The sequence below is a fragment of the Onychostoma macrolepis genome, chromosome 18 (genome assembly GCF_012432095.1).
Source record: "Onychostoma macrolepis isolate SWU-2019 chromosome 18, ASM1243209v1, whole genome shotgun sequence".
Classification (NCBI taxonomy): Eukaryota; Metazoa; Chordata; class Actinopteri; order Cypriniformes; family Cyprinidae; genus Onychostoma; species Onychostoma macrolepis.
Genome location: NC_081172.1, coordinates 7,679,820 through 7,700,611, shown reverse-complemented (window position 1 = coordinate 7,700,611; position 20,792 = coordinate 7,679,820). Strand labels below are relative to the sequence as shown.

Genomic DNA, 20,792 nt, shown 5'->3' with positions numbered 1-20,792 from the left:
GTAGAATCATTTACCTATTTGCCAATTTACCTATAGCTCAAACCTCGGCAACAGTGTTGTAGATTATGCCATATCAAATATAAGCCCCTCCCATTTCAGTGCACTTACCGTCAAAGCTCAGTCACCCCTGTCTGATCACAGCCAGATCAATCTTTTCATTTAAGTTGAAAACATCAAATCAAGAGAAACTCATAAAAAGCCAGTTCATCTACATAAACTCAAAACACCATATAGATGGACTCGTAATGCTGCTGAAACATATATTAAAGTATTGAAGTCTAGTGAAATTCCATAACACTGTTTAACAATTCAACATATGATAATAATTGGAAACGAATAAATTTAGCAATTAAACATATTAATGACATTTTTGAAAATATAGCAAAAACGGCTAGTTCAAATAAAACTATCACATATAAACACAAAAGCAGAGCTAAACAAAAACCTTCTGAAAAGTGGTTTGACCACGACTGTAAAACAACAAGACAAGAGCTACGATTAATTTCAAATCAAAAACACAAAGATCTAGTCAACTCAGAATTACACTTAAAGCACTCAGAACTTCTGAAACAATACAAAAACACACTGAGACAGAAGAAATTGGATTATTATAACAACACGCTTCAGAAGATCGAAAACACAATCGATCAGGTTCAGTTCTGGAGCACTTGGAACAGTCTAAACAATACAAAGCCACAAGAACTAGCCATACAAGATAATCAGATTTGTAAAGATTATTTTAAGAAGCTCTATAGACGTCAAATTAACCCTCTGAATAATCCCACACTCTTAAAAGTGCTGGGTTATTTCTGTAAACACATTGTTGGGTTAATTGTGCTGGGTCATAATTCTGGGTTGTTTGAGGTACTGTAAACACATAGTTGGGTTGTTAGTGCTGGGTCAAATGACTGCAAGGGGTTCTTTCACCACTGAACACCTGGGTTGGGTTATTTTGACCCAACCGGTTTGTTTATTTTTCCTCTTCATCGAATTTTCTGGATTCTTCACTCGTCTCGTCGTCAGACGGTCAAGCAACTCGCAGCAAGCAGGATTATAAGGTAAATTAATATGATAATATGATTATTTACCTCTATTTTTATAAGCTGTGGTGAGAACACACTGATTTCACGGTTAATGTAATATTTGATCTGTCGCTGTGCGGGGTTAACGTTAGCGTTATTCTGTGAATGAAGTAACGTTAGCCGCCTACATTTTTTTGTTGACAAAAAAGGCCTCAGCAATCTCTTTATTGTTATATAAAAGTTATATATATATATAGGCTATATATTAGTTATATATGTGTGTGTGTGTGTGTGTGTGTGCGCGCGTGCAAAGTTTTATATTTTAACGCCTCATGGAAAAGGAATACCTATCCTTAGGTCAGAAATAACTAACAGTTAACTTACTGTCTGTGTAAAGTTTCTGTGTGGCTTTGTAATGTTTTGTCATAATTAGATCTTTTCGTACTAAAATTGATCTTTTAAGGCCTTTTTTTCCAAGTAAATGTCTGCGACGTGCCGAATCCAACAATAACTTATTTTCGCGCTCTTTTTTCCTCAGGTAACTTTAGCTGCATTAGCTACCCTTAACGTTAAACCACAATATTGCAGGTATGTAATATTATTCTTAAATGGTATGTAATATTCTTAAATATTTTACTTAAAATGTTGTCTAAAGTTAGACTTAATCTCTCATGGTGTTTGAAGTCCTTCTTCCTCTGTTTTAGAGAATGCTTTTGTTGCTTTAATCAGAACACAAGTTTATCCAGCTGAACAGTATGTTAGAGAGGCTATTCCTGCATCCCAATGTGCATACTATTCATCCTAAATTCTATGTGATAGTAGTAATTTTCAATACTATTTAGGGCAGATAGGGTGGATAGCATGCACATTGGGACGCAGGGCATGTAATGTGTTCTTTATATGTTACTGCTAGAAATAACAATTTGTATTTGAGATTGATGAATAATAGGCAGATCACTGGATTTACAGGCTGGCATACTGTATGGTTTTGCAAGCTTTTAACCCAGTTTTTCATCCTTATTTTACAGAATTTGTTTTGCCTCCCAAAAAAATTTGAGAAATGGTGGATTCGCAGTAATGGGTCTACAAGCATCCCAGAAATCTTGAAGGAGTTCCCCAGGCTTCTAGAAAAACTTGGCATGGTAAGAAATAATTTAGATTTTATGGTTTCGTTTACAGAAATTTGAAATGGTTAAATTGTTAGTGGGGTTGTGCAGATAGACGATAGTATAGTGTATTGACGATAGTCAGAGATATCGCTGAGAGCTGATGTCTTTGTCGATAGTCAAGGTAATATTACAGGAGCTGCCCCACATCTTTAAAATTTGAGCACATTGTTTTCTGTGAGTGTACACAGCAGCAGCACCTCACGTCACTAACATCTTTGATTGTGAGATCAGTTTCACAGCTTGCACTGTATTATTCTTATGGTTTAGATGCTAAAAGGAAGAGTGCTTTCAAAGTCCTGCCCACTCTGCTTCCCCAATCAATATACAAGAACGGAGGAAAGGTCTTCAGACCCACAACCACAGAATCCTGGAAGTCATTCATTTGACGTACAACCTGTAAGTTTCTTTTACTTTTTCTACTCTATACACAGTAGGGTACAACGGGGCTAAAGGCCCACCTTAAGAAAAAATGTGATATTCACAGCGCTGCGCAATTAAAATGTAGAATTGCCGAAAAAATATATACGTTGTATTGAACATTAATGGAGCAACAGATTTTGTGTGAAAATAAATCATTCAAGTTGTTTATTTTGTTTAAAAATCGTATAAATGTATGAGGTGACAAAGGGGGCCTTTTACCCCACACACGGGGCTCACGGTATTGATACAAATACTTCAGCTAAAATAATGTTTTTTTTTTATAATGTCTAAGTTAATACTTGTTAAAAACAATCACTTTAGCAAAGTTTGTACTGTTTTCTGCTTAATTAAAAAAAAAAGAAAAGGTGTTCAATAAATATAGGCCTACTGTCATTAAAATATGTTAATATAAAAAATATATTTTAAAATACAGAAATAAAGTCATTTTAATAAGTAAAGATTCTGAAAGTATTGAAGGAGATCCAATAATAATTGAAAATATATTTACAGTAGTAGGCTAACAACAAATGATATTTTATTATATGATAAATATCATGTTTTTAAATATGATGGTTTAATTCTAAACATTGTGATTATCTCTAATATGGACACATACATAATATATATGATATTTATAACAACATAATAAATTATATTTACCATCTGAATCTAACCATGTCATGTGAACAAATGGAAAAGTCAGCCATCTTTTAATTATCATGTTAATTACTGCGCCTTTAGCCCCAACAGCAGAGGCGCTTTTTACCCCAAATACATACTTTTACATATTCTTTCTTTATTTAAAAACTGTTGCTTTAATTATCTTAAGCAAAACTGAAAAGCATAAAGAAGGCCTTTGTCTCAAAATATATGCATTAATTTTAGCGATTCTCATTTGCTACTTAAATCTACAACATTTTAAAAAACATAAAATATAAGATCAAGTAAGCACAGAATCAACTTTGCACTTCTGTGCACGATCGCATCAAAGATCAGACAAATAAAATCGTGCATGTTGAAAAGCGAATGTTTTGCAAAGTGCTACGCCATGTTTTTGTGCCATCTAGTGGTTTAGATGAAAATAATATCAAAGGTGCCTTTACCCGGGCACCTTTAGCCCGTGTACCCTATTGTGCAAAAGTTTTAGGCCACTAGTATTTTCAACAGTTAAAAATGGTTTTAAGTCAGTTATTTCTATCTTTTGCTGTAGTGTGTCAGTAGGAAATATCAGTTTACATTTCCAAACATTCATTTTTTTTCATTAATTGTAATAATCCAGTGAATGTCTGACAACAGCCAGTGCTCCACACAGATCGGATCTGACCATCATCCAGTCTGTCTGGAATGACATGAAGAAACTGAGACAAACTAAATCCAAAAGAACTGTGGCAACATCTCCAAGACGCTTCAAGAAACCTACCTGCAAACCTACAGTACTGTTAAAAGTTTTAGACACTTGTGAAAAAATGCTGTAAAATGAGGATGCTGTCAAAAATAATGTCATAAATAGATTTTCTTAAACTATTAACTTCTATTAACTAAATTAAATCAACATTTGGTGTGATCATCCTTTAAATTTAAAGCAGCTTTTGCCCTCGGTGCACTTGAGCAGAGTTTCTCATGAGCTTTGCAGGAGGTTTCTTGAAGCATTTTGGAGATGTTGCCACAGTTCTTCTGGATTTAGTCTGTCTCAGTTTATTCTGTTTCTTCATGTCATTCCAATCCAGACAGACTGGATGATGACCAGATCAGATCAAACAAAAATGTCACTGGATTATTACAATTAATTGCAAAATGAATGTTTGGAAATGTAAACTGATATTTCCTACTGACACACTACAGCAAAAGATAGAAATAACAGACTTAAAACCATTTTTTTATTTAGCTGGCTAAAATACTAGTGGCCTAAAACTTTTGCACAGTACTATATATATATATATATATATATATATATATATATATATATATATATATATATATATATATATACTGGGGCTTTAAATACCCCATCATTTATGCCATGTTGGTTGGATGAAATTTAGGTAGACAACCAAGAAGTGCCAGTAAGCAGAAAGAAACCTAAATCAGTAACACAATAAATATTTAGTTTGAGCAACAGTTAAAAGTCCTTCTAGTCCAACCAAAATCCACTAGATTATCCAATAACCCAACAAGAATTTAGTGGAAAACTGAAATCCCTCAAATGTAAGAAATCCTGTGGCCCTGACATAAAAAATGAGATGCTTAAAAACTTCAGATTGCACTACTCAAACTTTTTAATTTGATTTTGAGTTCAGGCGTTTTTCCTGAGGTCTGGAACACAGGACTAATCTCTCCTATCTTTAAAAGTGGAGACAAAACCGATCCTAATAACTACAGAGGGATGTGTGTAACCAGTAATTTGGGAAAAGTATTTTGCTCTATAATCAACTCTCGAATTTCATCTTTCTTAAAGCAGCACAATGTCATCAGCAAATCTCAAACTGGCTTTTCTCCCTAAACATCGCACGACTGACCATATTCACACACTACACACATTAATAAATGAACATGTACACCTTAAGAAAGAGGGAAAAATATTTGCATGCTTCATAGATTTTAAGAAGGCTTTTGACTCCATTTGGCATAATGGATTATAAATTAAAAATAAAAATGAATTGGCAGATCTACTGGACCAATCAGACAGTCCAGGACAATTATTCGACACAGAAGTCAAATATTTACTGTATGCTGACGACTTTCTAATTCTATCTAAAACACCAGAAGGTCTCCAGAACAACCTTGACATTTTAATGAAATACTGCCATGATTGGAACTTAGAAGTCAACATCCAAAAAACTAAGATTATGATATTTCAGAAAAAACCCAGAAATCTAGAACATAAACATATATTTACTTTAAACAACACCACACTTCAACATAATTATCTTGGTCTGGTTTTAATCCCCACTGGAAATTTCAATTTGGCAATAAAACATTACTTGTAAAAGCCTGCAGGGCACTGCATGCCATACGAACAAAATTATTCAAAATAAGCATCCCCATCAGAATCTGGTGGAAGATTTTCGATAGTGTAATACTGCCTATTGCCCTGTATAGAAGCGAGATCTGGGGCCCAACGAGTACCTACAGCCATAAAGATTGGCACAAACACCCTTTAGAAGCTCTGCATGTAGAGTTCTGCAGAAGCATCCTTCATGTGCACAGAAACACACCTAATAATGCCTGCAGAGCGGAGTTAGGCCATCTCCCCCTAAATCTAATCATTAAAAAAAGAGTTTTAAAGTTCTCTTGGTTACCTAAAGAAGAGTGAATCTGTAACGAATGTAGATCAGGATCAGTTGAGATGAAGGAACACTTCCTCCTCCACTGTGACAAATGCACGTCCTTAAGAGACACACTGTACAGTCAAATACAGCAGATTATTCCTGGGTTCCAATCACTCCATGAAAATGACAAATTAAGAATATTACTTGGTGAAGGACCTACTTCCTCTTTGAGTGAACACATCTGCATTAGTGGTACCATTAATGTTTATATAAATATATATGGATGTATTTTACATGTTTTGTTTATTTATGGATATATATTATATGTATTTTTGTTTTTTATTCTGCTATGTACAATGCTTTGGCAATATGTACCTAAGTATGTCATGCCAATAAAGCAATATGAATTGAAATGAATTGACAGACAGACAGACAGATTATGCAGATAACCATGATAAGCAAATCACAGCAAAATAATTCTTTAGTTATTTATTCATAATATTCTTTTGCAGTAATTTGCTTGTCATGATTACCTGATTTTCGGAGATTTCTTTGTAAAATTACAGGTAATGTAGTTTTCTCATCAGGAAACTCACCGTTAAACATAATTTTAAAAAAAATTAGTTGAAATAATGTGGGCTGATGGCTTCAACAAAAGCATATACCATCAATTAACCTCGTAGCTCACACTAGGGCCAACATTAAAAATCACTTTTCCTAAGAAGAAAATCAATGGGATTTTTACTTCCGAAACCCAGCTGCTCTTTATAGCTCTCTAGACACTAATATTTGCATGGCATATTAAAGAAGACATTATTTGCAAACACATAGATCTCAACAATTATTTATTATTCAGAAGAAATGTATTAATTTGCTGTGTGGTCTTTTTTTTTTTTTTGCCTCAGCACTGGTATCAAATTCTGTACCAGTCCAATTCATGTACTGCTGTTTGTAATACTCAGTTGCACACAGAATCTCGTTTCCAAAATAATAAAAAAATCTTACTGTGCCAACCAAGATGAAGGGATTGATTCACTTTCTCATTCACTCCGTGTCTGCTATTGGTCCAGTCAACATGTCAGCGATGTCCAGGTTTACCGGCTGATGTAAGTCACGGTGTGGTCTGCCCCTGCTGACTCAGAGGAACAAAAGGGAAATAAATCATGAAGCCACATCTTACAGTGCTGCCCACCCAGTAGAGAGAGGGGTTCAGACCGATGCAACAAAGATCTACACATACCCATTCTACAGCAACACTCATATCCCATGAGTCTCAGTGAGTTAGACTGGGCAAAACCAATGTTTGGAATGAATAATTGGTTGGTTAGTCAACGATCTTTCCTTAGGTCTGCACAAAGTTGAATGGTTTCGGTGTTTATTATATTCAGAAATGTTTATATTTTACATGTGGTTTGTTTTTCAATGCCACACACAAAAAAATGAGAAATGAGAAAACTGTTTATTTAAAATAGTCTAGGCGTTAAACAGTACAGTCAGCCAGCCATTATTACAAGATATATCCAGACAGGGTTTATTTTGTAAAAATGTCTTATATTATCCTGCTTATTAAATCGCTGGAAACTTACCAAATAAATAAATACGTTACATATTCTGTATATACTAACTACACATTTATACATACATGCGCATAGAACTATAGATATTTGACCTTATTATTTGTGTAACCAACTTTTAACATCTTAATTTTATTAAAGTTCAAAATGTTTTCTTGCCATTTGAAGTTGTTGCAGTTCAGTGGGTTGAGCTCATTGTCTTGTAAACAGGACAGAAAGTCTCTTTTTGCACATGACATTTTAACTGTTTTCTTTCTACTACAGCTATTTTTATTGGGTAACATTTGTTCATAAGTTAAAAGGGAAATTTTCTTCCATAAAGACCAAATGAGGAGCATATTATCAGTAAACTTAATATGGAAATGTGTATTAATAATAAAAGGGTGTCTGTATATATTTATTTGTCTGTATCTTGTGACACACATCTAAAATTGATTGAAATGTAACAGAACTGTTACGGGCACAACTTTATTAAACTCAGACCGTACCCAGTCTTTATGAGGCTGACATCAAAATTTACACATTCGCAAACCTGACAAAGACTTTTCCATTGTCAGCACAGATCAGCGATGTCTGGAGTTGATATAATGGGATGACATAATGGAAGTCTTTCATGAAGGGTGAAAACATAACAGCAAAGATCACTGGAACTCTCTGGTTCTGCATAGAATGTAGATGTGGTGTGACAGGGTTTTTAAAGAAATAATCTCCCCTGAACATAAGTTTATGAAATCATGGTCTTCAGTTTTCATAAAACATCTGAGACAGAACATTTCCTCCAGATGCATCAATACACTGGAAAAAAAAATATGGTGCTATATAGTACAAAAAGTGGTTCTTTGGCTCGTAATCATAGGGGAACCACTTTTGGTGCTGTATAGCACCAAATCTTGGCGCTTCAGTGGTTCTTCAGCGGTTCTTTGGCATGATTGAGGGGCTATATAGCACCACTGCCGTACAAAGAACCTGTTAAGCTCCTGTATGGTTCTTCAGCGGTTCTTCAGTGGTTCTTTGGGGTGATTAAGGTGCTATATAGCACCACTGCCATACAAAGAACCTGTTAAGCCCCTTTAAAGGTTCTTTATGAGCCAAAGAACCACTGTTGGTGCTGTTTAGCACCATTTTTATTGAAGAAATACAATGCAATATGGCACCTCTTATGGTTCTACATAGCACCATTTGACAAAGGTGCTGTATAGCACCTTTAAAGATATGGTGCTATATAGCACCAAAAGTGGTTCCCCTATGATTACGAGCCAAGAACCACTTTTAGTGCTACATAGCACCATTCTTTTTTTTTTTTTTAGAGTGTTATAGCTTTCAGACTCCGTAGGACTAAAAAGTATATAAACCATTAGAATTAGTTTGCAGTTTAAAGGAAATGAATGTGCTTAACAACACTTAATAAGAGAAACTTTGAAATGTCCGCAGTTACCCTGAAAAAGACCATTCGTGTCCTGGATGAACTGGCAAACGCTAACAAGATTTCCCTCAATTTGGGGAAAATAACTCTTAAGTGCTTGTTGAAAGATCTTCAAAGGTCTATGTTAGTTAGGCGATGTAAATAATGGATCCCAATTCAGAATGTTTTTGGGCTAAATGCCTCTGAGGGGGAAAATGATGAAGGTTGAACGTCCCAAGTTCTTGAGAGACGGAAGGTTGTTATTCTTTCTTAGCTAAAATAAACGGAGTGTGTATTAATCACTTTATCCTCAAGGTGGTTTTCATCATTAATACATGCCCTAAATACATTTGAATTAAACACACTAAAATTAAAATTAAACACACAGCAGCAGGCATAAATTGGTATGCATGAAGAGCTTAGAGTTTGCAAGTTCTGATGAAGGTTGAATGCTTAAAGAATATAGATGTACCACTCTGGCGTATATCTTTGAATCAAGAGTTTTCTTATAACATTCTTATCCAAATTTAATGCTGCCATAATCAAAAGAAAATGTATAAAAAGCGATTCTAAATCAAATTTAGTTTAGCACAACATTAATTTTGCAAGGTCTGTTTTGTGAACAAGATGCAATAAGCCTAATTTACATTAAAAACAGCCATTTTTTGGTTTAATTTGTTTTGTGTTAGCACGTGCATACATTGTCTGTGGGTGGTTATAGTCAATAAGATGCAGATTTTTATTTTCAAATACTGCACACAAAAGTGTTTAGTAAATTCACCTCAAAAGCAGCTCCATATGTTTAAACACATCGAAAAGCTCTTTCTCTCTTCTAAATAAGGTCATATTAAGATTTGAGCAAAACAGAAAATGCTTTGAATCTTGCTTAACATATCTGTCAATCAAGTGATTCAGAACATGCAGCAATTTTGCAGCACAGAATTGTGGGATTAGCAGCAATCCTTCATTCTATAACCTAATAATCCAGCAGAGCTTTCATCCACTTAGTTGCATCATCCATTTTACACTCATCAGTGGCACAATGAAAGTATCTATTTCTAGCAAATTAGAAATCTATCAAGACAAGCTGTAAGTGAGAGCTATCTTTATTTGATATTTACAGCAGGATGCCAATCTAAATTCAATTTGCATCATATGAATGCAGTGGGTGAAACACAAGTAAAGTGAAAGCCTTTTTTTTCTCCACACGTTACTGTATTTCTCATATCCTGGGGATGAACTCGTACACTTCTGTCCCACCAGCTTGCTTACACTCCCCAGACTCAGCAGGCTCCTGATAGCAGCACATTTATCTTCATTAAACAAATTATTTCACCTCCTAACAAAGATCTCTACCCTTTAGGACCACCAGAAAGCCCACCAGAGTTCATCTGAAGAAGCTGAGACAGTAGTAACTTCATATATGTAAAACAGATCACTTAGACACCATCGTAGACACCAGATGATCAAAAATGTGATAATATTTTGAGATCCATTTTCTCAGTGCTGTATGTCATAAGTAGAATTCAATATGTTAGCTGCAAGTTTTAGTAATTTTTCTGTTTCTATGTTTGCAATAAAAGTCTTTAACACATATGCATATGTCATCCTCACACACTCCAGTGACTTACTGGGAGTTACGGGCTATACAATATTTCAGAATCCGGGAAGACCTCTGTTTTTGGCTGGCAGACTACAATGGAGATGGTTTCTGGTTTATGTTGAACACTTGCAGTTGTTCGGATTCAGATTTTCCCCAGACCTTTTAGAAGGTGTTTGATTACTGTGTCACTTCACAGGACAGTTTGATTTCATACGAGCAAACGGAGCTCGTCTCGCTGGAATGCATCACCACTGAGCGTGGTGAATTTGACCTGTTTAGTCCCACAGAAGAGAATCCGTTGAAAGCGTCACGCAGCTGATCCAAGTGAGTCTGGATCTCCTCATTCACTTGCCAATGAATAGAGTCTGGCCTGATCTGGTCTGGTCCACAATTACCTGCTAATTTGAACAAAAACACTCCATAATGAAAAACATGTATGCTTAGCAGAAACTGACAGCTTCCTTTATGATCCATAAATGTTTACTCTAAAGAATGTCTCAGCAGAAATCTATGAAACAAAACAACTAAAGTAAAGTAATCAAGCTAACACTTCCCACATTTTGTCTTTTGGATGTTTCATGTTATATCTTCCTAAAATGCCTCTCAAATTGTAGATTTACTGTTCATATATGCTGTGCCAAGACCCAGCATGTATTTTCCCTCTTAAAATTCCCCAACCTTTTTGTTTTCCGAGTGTTTATGAGGTATGGAAAACCGTATACAGCGGTGGGGGACAAACATCTGTTGCAGTCGAACATCCCACTGGAGACATTTAATTTTGCCATGAATGGAGGGGGTTGGCAGAAAATTATAGCTTCTTACGGAGACAGGGACAAAATACCAATTTCCAATTTCGACCCAAACCACAAGCTGACAAGAAAAATACAGCAAACTCTGTGAATTTATAACTTTTAATGAGAGAGTTGCAGTTAGGTATATAGATGGAGTATGGGATTAATGGAAGCAATAGTATTGGCTTTGAGTTACGCACTGTGCATACATCATACAAGGTCAATGGGGTTTGCATATCAACGCTCATCATATGCGTGAAACGTTGCCCTGTCTGTCTCCACTCTCTCCTTTTCTCGCTCTACCCAGCCAGCACAGCAGCTGTTTGTTCTGTGATGCCATCTGGACTTTGTCAAGGTGGAACGATACAGAAACAGATAGAGGGACAAGGTCCAGAAGCCTGGAGAGCCAAGCAAGCTACTTTATCAAACTGTGCATGCCTTTATATTTATAGTAAACAAAGTGTTCAGAAGGATTAATGATCTGTGATGTTAGATTCAGACCGTATTCACACAAAAGCCTACCTTAGTAAAAAGCTTAGCACTGGTTCTACCTACAACACTGGAAAATAGTACACTGGCAGAAGATATTAATTGAATAAATGGCTCGTATTTTCAAAAATGGGCTAAAACAGGGCAAAAAGCCTCTTGGGGTAAATGACCATTTCGATTTTCTACTAAAATAAAAAAAAAAAAAAAAAAAACACCAGAGAACTTTTTTAAACAGCTGTTTTTGCTGCATACTGTGAAATTGCCTGGATTCATGAGGTCAAGAGGTCACCATAACGTCAAAGTGATATAAAAATAAATATAAAATATTTTATTTTTACTCAAAACAAACTTTATTCAAAATAATATTAAATGTTGAAAATAAAAGAATATTTCATGATCACGAATTTTAAGACCAGAAAAAATCAGTAGGCCGATTTTCCTTCTTGTACCCTATTGTATGTTCGAAATTTGCAAAACTCTTTGTGGAAAGCATTTTTATTTTACGACACGCTGTTTTATGTGAGAGATTATACCAGCGGGGTGGTTGACATTTCAAGATTGCACTGCCGCTGGGTTTTACAAATGTTTTAGACAAAGCCTTTTTTTCTAGCCGTCGAAAAGCTCTACCACTGAGGATGGCGACAACTGTAATTACAGTCATGTTATATTCCATTACGTAAAGCTCTGTTCCATATCATTAGCTGCATGAGAATGAAATATACTGAATTTTTCTGCCTCCCTGAGAGCTCTGTCACACTTTCAGCTTGACAGGAAAATATACATTTAGGCACAGCATGTGAAATCCAAATGATGATAAAATAGTCAGTCCTGTCGTTTTTATGTCGTCATCATATTTAGCATTTAAAGCCTCTTCTGAAGACCATTTACATTCGGTTAGGTCTAGTAGATTACAATGCACACAGAAAAAATGGCTTGTAAAGTATTCATAAGATGCTATGTTGTTAATCCCGTTCTGTTTTTATTATAGCATCATAAAAGTAAAATGAATTAATTTAATGACTGAATAAAAAAAATAAATAAAGCAGACAATACAACAAAAGAATTGCCAATGAAACATGAAAACATATCACAAGATCTAATTGCATATCTTAAGAAACAGCGAGCACTCAGCAACTCAGCAGTGCTTCTCTGCAAGAGTCTACTGGCTGGTGAGTTATACATTTCATAAATTATGGATCAGAGAGTCTTTGCTTCAGTCTGGAATACAGAATAAGAGAGTGGAGGATGGAGCGGCAACCTGGAGTGGATTATTCTTAGGCCAACCAAATAATAAAACACATTTTAACGTTTAGAAATGGTAGAAATGGGATCAAAATGTTGATATACAGTATCAATAACATTTCCATGTGAAAGTAAGATATTGAGGGTAAAGAATAAAATAATATGCCAAAAGGGAAACTAAAGTGAACTGTTTTCAAGTTGCATCATTTACACTTATTCAACAAACATTTTATCCAAATAGACTTACTTTAAAAAGAAATTAATAATACTATTGACAAATTATATACACCCACATGAGATAAAAACAACTCAGTCTTTGCATTATTGGTGGAGATTTTGAAATGTCTGTCTTTATAAAGGAGCCATTGAGTCATCCTTCAATGGATTTGTTTGAAGAAGAAAAAAGCATAGAAGAGTATAGAAGTCTGTTAAAAAATTAAAAGGTAACTTTTTTCCTCACAATTCTGTCTTTTTTCGCACAATTATGAGAATTAAACTCATAAATGTGAGATTTAAACTCGGAATTGTGAGAAAAAGTCAGGATCCTGAGTTTAGATCCCGCAATTCTGAATTTATGGAAAAATAAAGGTAATTTTACATATTCATCTCACAATTCTGACTTTTCTTCTCAGAATCGCAAGATGTAAATTCACAATTTAGAGAAAAAAAAAAAGTCAGAACTGTAAGATGCTAACTCAGAATTCTGAGAAAAAAAATGTGAGAACTGTGAGTTTTAAACTTGCAATTCTGAGAAAAAAGAACTTCAAGAATGAGAATTTCGAGAAACAAAGTCCGAATTGTGAGATAAAAAGTTGCAATTAGCCTGTTTTGCTTTTTTCATTTTTATTTTGTGGAAACGGCTTACATAAGAATGCAAAATTGATAACGTCAGTATAAAACATGAAAATGATTTCTAGAATGTCCACACAACACATTCACAAAACCTGATAAATGTCTTTTTCAAGTCAAAATGGAATTGATTTTCAAACATTTATATTCCGATTTTTTTTTTTGCTTTTTTATGCTTGTAATAAAAAGCACTTGACTTTAGCCATATGTACACCTCACATCTGTCCAAGATTCAACACTACTAAAATAAAATCAACTCTGCAACCTGTACTTACAATAAACTACTGTCTCACCATTTGAACTATCATGAATGATACACAGACTGCCTATCCTAACCGCTGAGCATTTACAAAAAGGCAGGGCCAGAGGACATACAGCATAGTCTCCTGTAGAATTAACTATATTTATATCCTTCTCGGGGTAACATTCCCATTTCCCATTACTTTTCCACCACACTGAGAAGAAACATGTTGGCGGAATTTTCCACATTCTTGTTAGAATCCCAGTTTCTTTGGTCAAAACCCACAAATATTCTCATTTTGCCAGAAAGTTGTCTAGTCTTGTTTAAGCTTTATCCATATTTCTTTTTTCGCTCTTAAATTAAATGACTGTTTCTTGCCCTTAAAGGGACTGCGGTTGAGGGCTATGTATTCGTCACGTTTGGTTTCCCAAATTAAATCCTTTGTGATGTTGTGTATATTAAAATTACACTATGGTAATTTATTGAGAAGAAGCGTCATGTAGTCGCCAGGAAAAGCAGCCAAATGAAGGGGACCATGCTTGGGTGGGTTCCATAATTGAAAACAGACATCTTAGTGGCGTGCTGGAGACTTAAAAATGGCCTTTTTTCAACAATTTCATTTCTAGTCTTTTGTCCTGACAGTTTGGAATGGCTTCTCAGACAAGATTTACAGTAGCATCCAGAGGTCTTTCTCTGAATGCCATTTTTGACTCCTCTACCAGAATCTTTGCTCATTCTAACTGAGGGTCACAAATACATATTAACTAAAAAAAAATAAACAATACAAAATAAATAAATAAATAATAAAATAAAATAATAAATAAATAAATAATTTATTATATACACAAATATATACAATAAATTCATAATATATTTATGTAATTTATAATATATATTTAGAATTATATTTTGGCATTTTTGTATATTTTAAAATCCAAATATAGTATATGTAAATACTATCCAAAATCTATAACAAATTCCAAAAGAACATATATATTTTTGAATTTTTATAGTAAATACATTTACCATAAACTGTTTGGAAAACTGATTTTGGTCATATTTGCATGTATCTAAAATGCATTTGATGTGGCTATGTAGGTATATTTTCAAATATGTTCCTACAGATAAATGCGATTAAAGATTAAAAACACAATTTTCTCAAATATTTCTGTCAACTGTGAGTTTTACAACAATTTCAAGAATATATTAAAACATATTTTAGGAAGAAAAATATTGCAGTACTATAGTGTTTTTTTTTTTTTTTTGGTATGAGTCATTTTACTGCATATTTAAACAAAGTATACTCTATAGAGCACTTTCATTTTTCTACCACTTCATGCAAAGTGAATTAGGAACCAGGCCCAGGTGTTAGAAGTTAACTCCTAAAACTTATATCACAAGTACATATTGTTCTATGGATCGACTGCCCGCTGTGAAACGTTCTTCTGCCAGGATAGATACATCTGGCAGCAAAAACTGCATTGGATTAAAAGTTCAAAAGACTTACTGGTTTTATCCAGCTGCCTTTGCGACCTTGTACGGCGAGTAAGCACAGTCAAAACACATTGTTTCCATGATAAGGTAACTGACAGCAAGGTCAGAGCATGATAAATCTTGGCTGAGAAAACCTGGCGTAAACCTTTTGACTTGGCCTACTATGTTGCCCTATCTGCTTCACAGTATCTGGTTCTAATGTGGTGCAGTCACAGCTCTAAAGCACATAACACTGAACGAAGTTTGAACTTTGATAAAATATATGAAATTCTGTTCACGCTACTGAATGACTGCTTTCTTTTCAGCCAGGGCTGTTTTTTTCTTTAAGAGTCAAACTCAGTGTCACCCGACACCATAAAAGTGACAGATCATACCAAATCTGAAGATTTTTTTGCCTTTTCTTTGATGTTTTGGAGGTTCTCTGAGATTCTGTGTGAGCCTGATCACACCCAAACTTCACACAGCTGACATTCACTTCTCATTACATTGCTGGACGTCTCCCTAAATATCATCATGCATATAAAATATGCAGAAAATTGTGTGTAAACCACACAGGAATAATAAACGGGTCCAAAAACAAGCAAAGCCTCAAATCATTTAACAGAATCAAACAGGAAGTTTTCCCTCATTTTATTTGACTTTTATAGGACTGTAAACATTTTTACTTTTCAGTTTAAAAAAATATGTGTTGCAACTTGCAACGTGAAAGCCCTCTAAGTTCCATATGTAACAAAATATGTTTGGATTCTATGGCAACCAAAGAGCTTGCGCCATAAATGTTATTTATCTTTCATCTATTTATTTACTTATAAAAATAAAAGAAGTTTGCAAATTAACCATTTTCCTTAGGGCTTTGACATAATTTCCAAGAGTCAAGTTCATTCCAGTAAGTTGCATGTATTAAATCACAGAAATGCATAAAAAAAGCAACATTCCCAGGCCAATTTAAAACACACTTTACACTAAAGAACACTAAACAGCTGCGTTTCCATTACCCTTCAAATTGCGGAAATTTAAATTACGAAGTGAAAATACACCCAATGGAAACACATCAATTTCGCCAAAACTCACACATATCGAAAAAAAAGTTTTTGCACTTGTATGAGGTGGTTTTTCAGGCAATTCGAAAAAGGAATATTTCGGAAAACTGCAATGGAAACAATTTTTTCACATTTACAGATCACCTGGCGTATGTAAAAATCCAACGCTGTCTCACGACCAATTCGTACGTGTTTTATGAGGTGGCTAATTCGTACAACCTCACTCCTACGATTTTGTATGGTTTCTGCGAATGGTAGGTTTAGGGGTGGGGTTAGGTGTGGTCCCTCATACAAATTCCTACGAATTTGCCACCTCGTAAAATATGTACGAATTGCCGTGAGATTGGGTTGAAAAGTCACATGATCATTCTTTAAAAAACCTCCAAGAAACACCTCATACGTGGCCACTCTCATGTATAAGAAGCTTTCCTTGCCATTAATGCTTGGATAACCCATTATTTACACTGCACACGTCTGCGGCACATTACAGCTACGCCGGAGGGGATCGCGGCCATCCTAGTCAATGCTTGCGTTTACACAGCCACGCCACGGCAGATTCGCTAAAGATACATGCCTAAGTCTCCTTCGATTAAAAATAATGGCTAGTATGGTGGCTGTGATATAAGTAAACCTACCAACATCCATTGCCATGCCTTATCGTGAGAGGGAAAAAAAAATATAAATTACATTTTAGTTGCATAACATCAGTTAATGGAAACGCCGTCAGTTTGCAATAGTTTTTGTCTACATTTGTAAAATATTGCAAAAGTTTTGAGCAAATCTGTAATAGAAACCAGGCTTACAGCACGACTAAAAGCAACACAAATAAGCATACAGAATATATAGAAGGCACAATTAAAGCATTGTGATAAAACTAAAGATAAAACTGAATGTAGTTCTTGAGAATTCAAATAGAACACATTATGGTTTAGTCATTTGCTGCGGTCACAGTTGGTTGAAGTATAGTTACCCCAAAATAAGAGAATTTGCTGAATTACCCTCAGGCTATCCAAGATGTAGATGAGTTTGTTTCTTTATCAGAACAGATTTGGAGAAATTAAGCATTACGTGACTTGCTCACCAATTGATCCTCTGCAGTGAATGGGTGCCATCAGAATGAGAGTCCAAACATACCCCACGTGACTCCAGTTCATCAAATAATGTCTTTTGAAGCAAAAAGTTGCATGCTTGTTATAAACTAATTCATCATCAAGATGTTTTTAACTTCAAACCATTGCTTTCTCCAGCATAAAAGTCATCTCAGGAGAGAAATATGCACAGCTCAAACACCATTTACAAGTGAAAACAGTCCAAAATATGTAGGTGGATTTTGATGCGAGAGAACAACGCGACATGGACTTTTTACTGGAGGAAGCAATTATATGGATTTTGGACTCGTTTTGAAGTTAAAAACATCTTAATAATGGGTTAGTATTTTATAAACACTTTCTACTTCATAAGACTGTTTGAACTCTCATTCTGACGGCACCCATTCACTGCATTGGTGGGCAAGTGATGTAATGCTAAATTTCTCCAAATCAGTTCAGATGAAGAAACAAACTTATCTATATCTTGGATAGCCTTAGTGTGAGTACATTTAATTTTTTTGGTGGATTATTCCTTTAATAAAGGACAGATGTACCTTATATGTTATGGAGCATGAAGAGCCAAGGACCAATCAATGTGCTCATTGCAGGTTAGTTGGTCATGTAGGACACCTTCCAGGTCTTTTAACATCTTGTGGATAACCATGCAACCTTTCAAAGAGATGGAAAAACTAAACCGGGGAGATCATGGCCAAAAGAACGAGAAGTCTTATTGGAGCTGAGCATGAAGTGATGAGCTGCCATCTAAATGTCAGAGCATCCGTGATCTTAAAGGTTGAGAAAGTTGAAGGTTATGAGTTTTGAAATGTTGAGTTGAGGTTTACAAGCATGCGTTTACAAATAAAACCAGGAGAGGGTTTTCTACGCCATATGGATTCAGTATAACTCTAGTCATTAATCACCTCACTTGTATGGCCACAGTATAAGGCTTTTATTTGCATTCAGTGTTGTGTGTGCAATGTCAGCGCTAAATGAATGGGACTTGATTGCGTCTGGTACGTCCAGCGGCTTTATGGTCACGGTGGCCATGTGAGATCAATGCTGTAGCCAGCATGTTATGGGGTTTGAGGTGGACCATAAATGTGGCTGAAGCTTCCTCTTTCCTTGTTCCTTCCTTAATTGAGACAGCTGGATTAAATTATGCTTTTAAGAAGCAGAAACTTCTCAGCTGGCTCGTGTTTTTTGAGTCCAGCAAAAAAATAAGAGGAACAACTTGCCTGCCAAACAGGTAAGAACTCAATGAATCGTTTGATCCATGTGGTTAAAACGCATTGTAATGGTCATAGATTGGTTGAACTTTTCATCCCGAGATAATATGGCAGTTATCAAAGTTTGCATGCGAAACTGGATGTAAAGTGGATGTATTTTAAAAGGCAGCAGTTGAATAATTTGGTAAGGCTCTGTTCCCAGTCTGCAGCATGTCAGGGAGCGCTTGACAAATGGCCCTATTTCATTAATTATCCTTTCATAATCCCAGAGTTTCCCCATAATCTTATCCTATATTCGTCCCAAAAAGGCCCGGCTTTCTTTTAGTTGGCATGGTGGGTGAACAGCTGCTTGGAGTGGAATGGCCACCAAAGAGCAATTACCATGACAAAAAAAGGCACACAACCATTTTCCCATCAGTCCGTGCTGCTCAGACATCAAACAGCACCGTTAAGGTTCTTGTGAAAGTGAAGATTCATGTGCCGTTTAAAACCTGGTGAGTAATAAGTCTGCCGTTTCTTTCTGTGAAAAGTTTTCTCGGCCCCTGAGGGGTGCCTCAGACAGGATATCCTGGGAGCTGGGCTCTAGAAATAGTCCATGGTTTCCCTTTCTGAAAATGAGTAGTTTTAACAGCACAAGTCATTAGGATGAATAATGAGGCAGATATGACAGCATGGGTTGTTCGCTTCACCTACACTTATTTGCCCATGGGTCCTCGCTCTGTGTTTCCATTGCACCGTGTATGAACTGTTCAAAAGCATATGTTCTGCTGTCTAAAATAACAGGTCTACACTTATGGTATAATCCTTTGCCATTAATTAATCCTCAATTAATTAAAAAAAGTCCCCTTACAGCAAAGAATAAAAAAATTAAATAATAATTATATATATATATAAAAAACCACACTCGGAATTAGTGCTCTGCATTTAACCCATCCAAGTGCACACAAGTGAAGGTGGAGAGTGGTGTATATATATACAGACAATTCCGACTCTCTACCCATTAGGGCACGACTGCCCCCAAAATAAATAAACCAATAAACAAACAAACAACTAAATAAAAAATAAATAAATACATGTGTGTGCATGTTTTAATGGTTAAAATGTAAAAGGAATATATTTAGACTACATTTCAAAAGTTTAGGGTCAGTAAATCTTTTAATGTCTTTGAAAGAATTATGTTCATCAAGGCTACATTTATTTGATCAAAATTAGTAATATTGTAAAATAGTTTTACAATTTCAAATACCTGTTTTCAATTTTAATATTTTTTAAAAATGTAATTCATACTAGTGAAAGCAAAGTTTTGAAATCAGTATTGAAAACTTTTGCTTACTATTTTTGTGGAAACTGTGATGCATGATTATTCAAAATAGCATCATTTGTTTGAAATAGAATAGAAATAGAATTTTGCTGTAACAGTTATTTTCATCACTTAATGCAATTTGATTCATTTTATTTTAGTTAATTTAATTTAAATTCATTTTTACTTTAATTTAAGTTTCAGTTACATTTAATGGATATGCTCACATAAAAAGTTTCTAAAATGTATTTTGACATACATTTTCATGTTCATAAAGTACATTTGAAGAATCAAATAAAATATATTTTCACTTTGGTTTTCAACGTGTATTTATACGACTTTAAAATATTTTGTTCCTTTTTTTAAATTTCTTTCTTTCTTTATTGTTTTTTTTTTTTCTTTGCTGTATGGGTCCGTTTAACATATATATTCATTCATATATTTAGATAAAGTAGAGTCTTTTATTACAATATTTCTGCAGGCTGAACTTAATGGAGCACTACAACATGATCTAACCTCATTCCCACAAGTCTTTCCAGCTTCGGCTACGCCACTCTTCCATGCCATACATGC

The 20,792-nt window shown here is 35.0% G+C and overlaps 1 protein-coding gene across 5 annotated transcripts in view; it reads right to left on the bottom strand.

The window, feature by feature from the left end:
- bicd1a (bicaudal D homolog 1a) overlaps positions 1 to 20,792 on the bottom strand; it is a 91,466-nt gene that overhangs the window by 64,264 nt on the left and 6,410 nt on the right. For 2 of the 5 annotated variants that reach the window (XM_058751022.1, XM_058751023.1), the window contains exon 2: positions 6,886 to 7,012. The exons of 1 other annotated variant lie outside the window; for it this stretch is intronic. The gene's annotated coding sequence lies outside the window, so the exon portion shown is untranslated. Of the gene's footprint in view, positions 1 to 5,910; positions 6,012 to 6,885; positions 7,013 to 20,792 lie in introns of all 5 variants that reach the window. 2 more of the 5 variants (XM_058751024.1, XM_058751025.1) reach the window with 2 other exon arrangements.